General features: G+C 38.0%; 1 long non-coding RNA gene across 3 annotated transcripts; it reads right to left on the bottom strand.

Moving 5' to 3' along the window:
• Window positions 1-205: 205 nt before the first annotated feature.
• Window positions 206-9,568, bottom strand: LOC107279126 (uncharacterized). 3 transcript variants are annotated; one of them, XR_010736862.1, is made up of 5 exons: window positions 7,127-9,568; window positions 6,903-7,049; window positions 6,343-6,800; window positions 4,282-4,392; window positions 206-738 (listed from the first exon to the last, which is right to left on the bottom strand). It is a non-coding gene; the product is annotated as an uncharacterized lncRNA (long non-coding RNA). The 3 variants fall into 3 exon arrangements; XR_010736861.1 differs by lacking the exon at window positions 206-738 and adding an exon at window positions 1,026-1,305 and having other exon boundaries at window positions 7,127-8,398; XR_003238870.2 differs by lacking the exons at window positions 206-738; window positions 4,282-4,392 and having other exon boundaries at window positions 5,942-6,800; window positions 7,127-8,657.
• Between the last annotated feature and the right edge of the window lie 908 nt (window positions 9,569-10,476).

The following is a 10,476-nucleotide window of genomic DNA, read 5'->3' as shown; positions in this document are numbered from 1 at the left end:
CCCACAGGTCACAGCAAGGTGAAGTAGAAGTGCAAAAAATCGTGTGCAAATATATAGCTCCATGCAAAGGAGCCAAATTTCACAAGTCCATACTCCCTTCTCCAACTACTGTCATTAGTATCATCATAAAATGAATTTGTTTGGTGCACATATGTGACAGAGAAAGGATCAGTCCAAGTTCAACAGGTGGAGGTACCACAAATCATAAACTAAAGATTTTTTATTATGCCTTTGAATTATGGTTTCATGCCACCAAGTCTGATCTACATGGTTGAAACCTACAATCGTGCATGCCTTAGTCACGTAATACCAAGACAACCAGTATGTCTGAAGAAACCTACAATTTGTCATAGTACTGTGAGTGTGTGAGAAAAGAGGGCTTAGGAATTTGGAGAAGAAAATGCATTCTATGTGACTGGCATTTCTACAAACACATGGTGGGCATGGATTGGCATATCTTACTTGTCTGCAAGCACCACATCAAGCTATGGAGACATGGAGTAAACAACGGAAAGACATGCACAGAGGACGCCGCTGGTGCAGGCGCAATGGCTGTGAGGATCTCACCTGGTGCCAATGCAGTTTCTAGTGCTGGTAAAGCATAACCCTAGGAAGCAAAACACAAAGCCTCCAAGTTGGGGTAGCGGTGAGGATCTCACGTGGTGCTGTACCAGTGCACTTGATCACGGGAAATGTATACCAACAACATCCTCCCAATTATTTTGCTATATTCTTCATCTGTACAGTAAATTATAAATAGATTCGGTCGGAAAATCAAATCAAAGGGTGTGACAAAATGAATCAAATACTTTACAGTAACAATAAAGAGAAATATATATCGCCGAGGATTGTTTATAGGCATTGTTTGTTAGCGGTGGTAAAAACAGATCATTTGCTTTGCTGGTCCAGTTTACGATTGGATGATTTACAGAAGCATTAGATAGTACTATAGTACTGATAGGGATAAAGCTCTAAGAAAAATGGCATAAAGCAACAATACTGATGAAACAAGCGTCTCACGCTGATGCTACGGAAGAGAGTTTGTTTATAAAATACAAGTTACAAATAGTCATGGTCATGAAACTGTTTGCTAGTGTTTATGCAAATGGTCATTTCTTTCATTACACTTTGAATAGATGATTACTAACAGCACCATTATATTGCTAAATTGGATTATTGCTAACAGTATCATTAGGTTGCTGCGACAGTATGTTCTATGTACTGAAAAAAAAAGTTCCATGAAGCTGTGAGCCCAAATGCAGAATACAGCGACATTTTTTCAATTGGTCAGCATTTATCACCTCCCTGAAAATATCATATTGGTCAAAAAATTTGATAAAGGAAGCATAAATAAATCAAGAAAGAAATGTTCTTCATAGATCAACTTAAATCAATGGTGTGATAATATATCTGTTTTGGAACTAACCAAACTTCATAGATCAATTGATGTGACCATAGCTACTACGGATACAAACATTGCTCACATGATGGATGAACAAGAAGACATCAACATCAAGGTCAAGGCCTCCAAGTGCTGGAATCCGATTCGGCCACCTGCTGCACTGCTGAGTTCAAATGGCCGCCAAATCTCCATACGAGCTCCGTTTTCGGCCCGTGAGTACTTGATGGAAAGCTCTCGGTGCCCTCTTTCCAACGGATCCAGCCTCATTCTGAAATTCCATCTTATTGAGCCGCAATTGAAGCAACAAGGTGCTGCGTCACCTGTCATGGGCCTTTGTGCTTGTAACTTCGTTTGGGACCCCGGCCCCAAGTGGGGCCCATGTGGGGTGCGCCCCAAGCTGGTGGAGCACGACCCTAGGACCCTCTTGGTCGTTCTCCCACATCCTAAAATAGCTAGGTACCCCTTCAGGGTTTCTTGGGTTTTGTTTAGATGAAAGTTTAGCCATTGCTACTTCCTTGCAGCGCGCGTGTCGGCTAGACCGCCCGTCTGCTTGTATTTGAAACCCCAACTTATCGTGTGTATTCATTCCTATTTGCTATTCAGATTGCTTTTATCTTGTTCTTGCTTGTTTCTTCGATTTGCTTGCAGGAATAAGGTTGATCTGCACCAGCAAGATCAACAACCCACGGAGAGGTGTATCGATCGCAAAGGCGCAACACAACGTCTTGTACGGTTGTAGTCGGGTCGTCAACGTTTCTCCCAAATCGTAGTTATCATCAACTCACCGAAAGATCGGGCCAACAACAGCCTTGAGTGCCGAGTGGAACTCAGGGTTCATCAGGTGGTATCAGAGCTTTCGTTGCTCGGTGAGTTTTTATCTACCTATAACCAGAAAAAATTGCCATACAAAAAAAAATTGTATCATTTCCCTAGCCATATTGTGCCATTGCATTGTTCTTTTCAGCTTTTGCTTTGTTGAGTTTGTGTTGCATCGTCTAGTCGTGTTGCTGGTCTTAGTGTCTAGTTCGTGTAGAGTTTCGAGTTCTGGTCACGTTTTGTGCCACTGTCGTCGCCGCCGCCGTGTGTTAGTTGTTGTCGGGATCTACAAAAACGGAATCGGCTCACTGCCACGGTTCTAATTTTGTAGTTTTCAGAAGTTTTTATCGGTCAGTTTTGGAGTTGCATCTAGCTTTTGCTTGAGTTTTTGGTTTGCCCGTGAATAGATCGGTCGTGCTTGTTGCCGGCGCTGAGAGGAGGGAGAAGAATTTCCAAATTTGTTTTTGGAAGTTTGAGAGTTTAATCTGAAAAGAAATAGTAGATCAGATTGATTGTAGATCAGTTTCCCTTTTTCTCTCACCAAATCCGGACTCCTAGTAGTGCCGTATCCATCCACCCGTCGCCCACTACCACCGTGAGGAGTCTGATTCCCTCCCTCTTCTCTCGGTTTAGATCCATACCGTGTCTTCCCATATAGCTTGGTGAAAATTTTTGAAGTGTCGAATTGGAGATCCGTTTGCAAAAACGGAACCTTCGGGACGAGTACATTCCATTTTTGTATAATTTTAATTTTGAGTTTGCACTTTTACATTTGTGTCCCTGTAATTTTTATATTTACATCTGAGTCCCTGTAACCTTACATTGAGGTCCTTGAGTATGTTTTTAGTAAAAAAATAAAAAGAAAGAAAGAAAAAAAAGGCAGAAAGGTGCATAAAAACAAGAAAAGAAAAGGCCGCACAAAAAAAAGAAAAGAAAAGGAAAGGAAAGAAAAAGAAAAGAAGAATGAAGAATGAAAGAAAAGAGTTGTTATGTTTGAGCTGAACTTCATATATTAGAGTTGTGCATGAGTTGTTCCTAGTGCTATCTTGTGGTATCGTTTGTGTCTAGGCTCGTGTCTCTAGTACGTTCTAGCCTAGGACCAGCACGGTACTTGACTCTGAACGATCATTCAACTTTGCATTCTCTGATTTAAGCATTTGCTATTCCTTTGCTACATATTTAAGCCTACCCAGAGCTCCACAGATTTGATTGCAGCCGTACAGCAAGTGTTTGCCAAGGCATCGATACATCCAACCTCCATTGGGGTGCTTGGTTGAGTCGGTGTATGTCACCATTCCGCTTGCATTGGTAAGATCTTGTAAGAGCTTGGTTAAAAGCTTGAGTGTGTGTGATATTTGAGCTGCCACTACCTAGTAGTTAATAGGAACGCGCATATTTTTTGTGTATGTTTCTTGTTTTCTACTAACGATGGCAGGGATACGCAAGATAATTGGGGATAACGGTGCTCAACATCGACATCTTCGTCGAGACATGAGGAGTGATCAACATACCATTATGAGGTAAGTGACAATTTTCTAGGTAAGATCAAATCTGCACTGCCTTATTTCGAGGGAAACTATGATCCTCATGCTTACATTAATTGGGAGCTAGCGGTTGATAGTGAATTTCAAAAGCATGTCTTGTCTGAGAAACAAAAGGTTATGTGTGCCTCTAGTGTTTTAATTAAACATGCTTCTAATGATTGGAAACATCTTTGTAGGCATAAAAAAATACCACAATCTTGGAAAGACCTGAAACGATATTTCAGAGATGTTTATGTTCCTATGTATTATGCTGACATTTTGTTCAACAAACTGCAATGTTTAAAACAAGATACCAGAACTGTTACTTCGTATTATCATATATGCATGCTTGTTTATTACGTTGTGGTTTAGATGAGTGCGAAGAAGCTACAGAGTTGAGGTTTTTACGTGGGCTTAATAAAGAAATTCAGGCAATGCTTGTTTGTCAAAGTTATAGCTCTTTTGCTCATTTGTTACAGCTTGCTTGCCATGCGGAAAAACAAATTGAGGATGTGAACAAGAAACAAGTTGTGGACGTACCTCCTATTACTAATATTTTGCAGGAAGTGAACAACTGCAACAAGGAGGAGAGAGACATGAAAGAGCCGTCAGTCCCATTGTTCACATTCAAAGTCGAGGCACCTCCATCATCTGAAGAGGGCATCAAAGGTAAACTTAATGGTGCTGAAATTAATCAAGGTGAGTGTGTTGTTAATGAATTGAATTTGTCCACTTTTCATGCTATACTAGAGCAACCATTAGTGGAACCAACTGCTGAGATTCCATTGTCACAAGTTGATTTGTTTGCTGTTCCTTGTGATAAAGAAGAGTTGTGTGATAATGCTTCACTTATATCAATGCCACAACTAGTGAATGAACATGCTATTTCTAGTGTTTCATTGTGTGCTGATTTTAAGCATGTTGTTCACATTGCTAATGATATTGAGGAACGTAAATTGATAACTTCTTTCAATACTTTGGGCTATGTTCAGTTTGATGATTTTTGTGAGCTCAATAATTTGGAGGAGAAATTATTTGCTAAGTCTGATTTGCCATGTCCAACTAATGCTATTTTTTATATCTTTGGCGAATATAATGATAGAGGAATATATTTGGTGCATAGAGTTTTCATTTGTTCGGATTTGGAGAAACATATTATTGCTAATCACACTACTTCGAGTTTCTCTAGTTTTGATTGGATGAAACAGGTTATTTTGAATGGACTATGTGAAGAGCACCATATGAAAAAACCGAGGACGGTTTTCCGTGAAGAAGGGGAGGATGATGTGACCATAGCTACTACGGATACAAACATTGCTCACATCATGGATGAACAAGAAGACATCAAGATCAAGGCCTCCAAATGCTGGAATCCGATTCGGCCACCTGCTGCACTGCTGAGTTCAAACGGCCACCAAATCTCCATACGAGCTCCGTTTTCGGCCCGTGAGTACTTGATGGAAAGCTCTCGGAGTCCTTCCAACGGATCCAGCCTCATTTCGAAATTCCATCTTATTGAGCCGCAATTGAAGCAACAAGGTGCTGCGTCACCTGTCATGGGCCTTTGTGCTTGTAACTTTGTTTGGGACCCCGGCCCCAAGTGGGGCCCATGTGGGGTGCGCCCCAAGCTGGTGGAGCACGACCCTAGGACCCTCTTGGTCGTTCTCCCACATTCTTAAATAGCTAGGTACCCCTTCAGGGTTTCTCGGGTTTTGTTTAGATGAAAGTTTAGCCATTGCTACTTCCTTGCAGCACGCATGTCGGCTAGACCATCCACCTGCTTGTATTCGAAACTCCAACTTATCGTGTGTATTCATTCCTATTTGCAATTCAGATTGCTTTTATCTTGTTCTTGCTTGTTTCTTCGATTTGCTTGTAGGAATAAGGTTGATCTGCACCGGCAAGATCAACAACCCACGGAGAGGTGTATCGATCGCAAAGGCGCAACACAACGTCTTATACGGTTGTAGTCGAGTCGTCAACGTTTCTTCCAAATCGTAGTTATCATGAACTCACCGAAAGATCGGGCCAACAACAGCCTTGAGTGCCGAGTGGAACTCAAGGTTCATCATCAATTTATCAAGAGACATTCTTCCTAGTGATCACATATGGTGATGATGGAGTGTTGTTTGTAGCACATACATTTCAATTATAGTCATCTTTTCACCTCTCCATGCATGTACCAATAAAACAAGGACCATTTCAAAAATTAAATACGGCATTCATTAGCAGCATAACAAACTAAACCACATCCCCAATTGATTACATGGCATAACACAGGTGAAGGTAGAAAAACAAAATATATACAGTGATTTTTGGTTTTTCTCAGTTTTTTTTGTGAATTTGGTCAAAATTTATTCAAAATCAGTCAACTTGTGTTAAAATTTTAAATAATTTCGGTCCAAAAAGTGTCAAAAGTTCCAAAATTTTGGGAATTTCGGTGCTACTGAAATGGCCGAAATTTTGAGCAAAATCGAAAGCGAAAACCCAGCCCTGGTTGTAGCTCTTAGATCTCATAAGAGTGTGAAGGTGAGAAAAAACAAAATAGGTAAACAGAACGGACTGAAATCACTGGAGTTTAGATGGGTATAAAGTTGGTACCTTGTTGTAGTTTTCAGATCTCAGCGCTGGTGTTCTACTACAGAAAAGAACCAAACTGAATTTCGTCAGACATCAGGGTAAGAAATTAAGCACCGGGTGGCACTAATAAAGAAAATGAATTCACGGCCTGCAGAAGAGGGCTAACTATCTGTACTAACTCTTACTATTATGCCTTGATTTGACAACCTTGATTAATTTTACTACTATATTACAAATGAAAATGTTTCTAAGGGAACACCCAGAAATATCTTAGCAGGTATTCTGATATGAGACTTCTTGAGAGAACATTTTACTTATAAAGAGAAACATGTCCCAATTTAGGACACTTGAAATTACTTCTGTTGTTGGCATTTTCAAGGAAAATTTTATAGGCATAATGTATGCAGAATAGATAAAATCCGCATAATATTAAGCTGGATTTGAGGAATGCCATAAAAACGACTGCATCTCCGTATGCCCTGACAAAAGGAAAATAAAAACATTGTTGCTCCATTTATGAAAATCCCCCATCTATTCACAAAAATTGCATGAAAAATTTGACCACAAGAAATGGAGCTTACCTGCACCTTGATCTGCATGGCATACTCCTTATTTGCACCAAGCAATCAAACCTGGCAAACCTGGGTTGGAGGGGACTGTTGCCTCATGTGCGAGCTGGTTGAATCATGGACGACCTGCTGAAGAGACAGGACATCCGATGGAGATCACTGCCAACACAAACTTCAGTTCATTAAGCCCTTCCATAAGCACAGAAGATATCATTCAAAAGGATAGAATAACATACAAACTGGAAGCGATGTAGCAGCCTCAATGGATGATCATTTGTCCAAAAACCAGGCTTAAATCACTTCAGAGTTACAATACCAAAAATGCGAAGGTTAAGTAGAATACATCAAGTACATTGAATTGTTAATTTGGAAGCAGCAAACAATCAACCTGAGATTTGGCCACCAGAAATAAGCTAAGGAAAATAATGTATATTCACTTAGAACGCAAACCTTGATGATTAATGTGAAAAGTGCCAATCTATAAAATATAATCAAGACTGATACATCACAGATTCATGGTCATTATATACAAAATTTTAGGTCTGTTAGTAGCAGACAGATCTTTAGTGCAAAACTCTTTCCGCTTTTCACGCACACGCTCCACGGCTAATTACCATTTCTTACTAATAAGCATTGATTTTACAACTGATTAATCTACTTCTAGAATCAGAATGGCACAAGTATTTTAATTAATAAAAGGACATCATGAACTTAAGGTTCTGAACTTTTGATCATTACATACTTCACAATGTATGAAGGATATTTTTTGCTGAAAAAATACGAAGGATATTTCAACAATAAGAATGATCTTTCTTTCAAAGAAAAACTCACTACATTAGAAGTACTTTTCATTTCAGAGACGGTGTCAAGCTTTATCTTAATCTTTCATCACAAAGAAAACAAAAATTATTTGTGAATACCATGCTCGAATAAGGCCAACAATAGAGATGCAGCCAAAACTATCAGTAGCTCACATTGGTAGAAGGTACTATCAGAATTATGAACCATAATGGGAAAAGGAAGAATAGCAGTTAAAATTTCCCCTGAGATCTCATGGCTTCACTGCGTGGTTCTGGTTCCGCTGCAGATTGATCTTATATGAATCGTATGATGAAGTACCACATGAGTGGAAATATAGGAAAGGAATCCAAATATGCCGAATCGCTCATGTTATGACCTAAGTAGTAGTAGAAGGCTTAGTATCTGACTTGATCCAATAGAGTCAGAACACGCTTCCCCTTTCATGCTCCAACGCTGATGCAAGTATGAAGGTTAATAACATTTCTCTAACTCAAATCATAACTTCATTTAAGCCAATGCAACATATAAGCAATTGAAGCATATTACATCTTTTCAATCAAAAACAGTTATAGGAATTCAGCAATTTGCTATCTCTTCACTGAGGAACGAAAACATTACTTGCTCATTTAAAAGCAGAATAGTTATTCAAAAGGCATCATAGCAAAAGCAAAAGCTAACCCACTATTTGATAGCATTCTTCAACAACTACTGTTAACAATTGTGTTAGTTTATGTAGATTGATTATTGCTTTTGCTATACAGATATATTAGGCTACAAAATGTACTAATAACCACTAATTAGAAAAAAAATGTTGGTACCTGTTATTGGTTTGAAAAAAATATTGGTAGGGGATTACAGTTTTCACATTGTACAAACATGCAAAGGAATACAAAAAATAACGATGCTTGTGTTTTTTATCAGCAGAAGAAAATAGTCTGACAAAATATCTTAAGCAAAATTATGTTAACCGTAAAGAGGAAAGTGTGAATCATTGACAACTTTCCTAATAGACCAGGCATTGGAAAACAATAAGATGCAAGTAGGTGATTATGGGATCCCAAGATTAAATGTCCTTTCAAGGGTTAAGTGGCTGAATAATTCATTTCTTACAATTGAACCCAGTGAAAAGGACAAGCTAGCAAGACAGAGAAGGAACATAGCTTCTGAGAAGTAATTTAATGGAAATAAGCAACACAAACAATAGCGAAGTTTTATTGACTATTTTTGCAGTAACAAAAAATTTTCAAACCAGGAACCTTGTGCCACTATTATCTGCAGCAAAGAACTGAAATCTGAAGGTATAGTACAACATGTAAACTTAGCTCAATCTATCTCCCTTTATACACACTAAAAGTGTTGTTTTTGCATTTTAGATTAAAAATGGCATGCCATTTTATTTCTTCAAACCACACTGATTACTTTCCTATGTGGCAAACAAATCATACTTACCTTAGCAGGGTGATTGGAGATATGACATTGGTACGCATCTAAGCAAGAGCACCTTTTGTGACAATCAAGAAAAAGCTTCCACATCTAAGAGATTTTCATGCCATATCTTAGTGATTACAGGGAGCTATTGCTCTTTTATGTTTGGTATATAATGTTAGAGATAACAGCGCTTGGATGCCTAAGATTTCAATTGGATCTAATCCATAGGAATTATCATGGTTGTCAACAAAGGTAGTTAAATAGGCCATATATGCAAGTCGCTTAACCGAATTATCCAACTACTATAATTATAGATAAGTTACAACAAAAACCATAGGGTTCAAATCCTCCGTATTTCCTATATTCCAGAGGAGATAGGAAATGAAAACTCTACTTTAATCAAAATGAATTTGCCTACCAATAGAATTGACATGAACTCATAGTATGTATAATTGAAATGGTTGGATAGTCTTACATCGATACTTAAAGAAAAAATGTACTAAGTCTATTCCTCTATAAAACTAAACTAATGTAGGCATAATTCTCAATAGAGAATGCATAGGTAGATTGCATGTTCATCTGCTCCTGAAACCGTTGAAAATTACTTTCACTACTTACATGTACTATGAAAGGCAGATTATTATTTATGCAAGATATATGAGTTTTAAAACAAATCTAGCGTATTACTCAATGAATTTTATCCATCCAAGAGTTTTATCCTTGACGACACAAGATTAGAATTTCCTTAATAACAACAAGAACATGTGAGTAGATTGAACAATATAATGCTAGGCTGCTAGCAAGGGAGCCAGTCTAATGCCTTTATTTTTACACAAACCTAATATTTACTTTATGTCTGAAAAGATTATTATAGCAAAACAATAATACAAATCCATCACCCAATAGGTTTTATATATGCAAAACTATGTTTTACACGTTTTAAAAAAAGGGACAAAAATTTAGATTCAGCACAATCCTAAATTTATTATAACACATGTTTTCACAACTGAACTTATCACACTTTTAAAAATGTGAGCCTAGTTCAGAATTTAGAACCTCAAGCTGCAGTTAGAAATATAGAGAAAATGTTTAGACTAAAAAGTGCTACATAATATTAAGTATGCCATGTACAGATGTACTCCAGCATATAAGTACATAGTTTCTTTCAGATTGCAATGGCCACATATATACATCATTCATCATCTTTAAAATGTGGAGGCATAGATCTAATTGATCATGCATTGGTCATTGGTTATATCCAAGTACATGAGCGTTGCAACACAAATCACACAAATACATGCATGATAGCAACTTTTAAAATGGTACAAATCATTTTATACCTTGCATGATAATAAAT

This window comes from Oryza sativa, chromosome 10 (assembly GCF_034140825.1).
Source record: "Oryza sativa Japonica Group chromosome 10, ASM3414082v1".
Lineage (NCBI taxonomy): Eukaryota > Viridiplantae > Streptophyta > Magnoliopsida > Poales > Poaceae > Oryza > Oryza sativa.
Note: the sequence above shows the minus strand (reverse complement) of the source record. Positions and strands in the feature narration are given on the sequence as shown.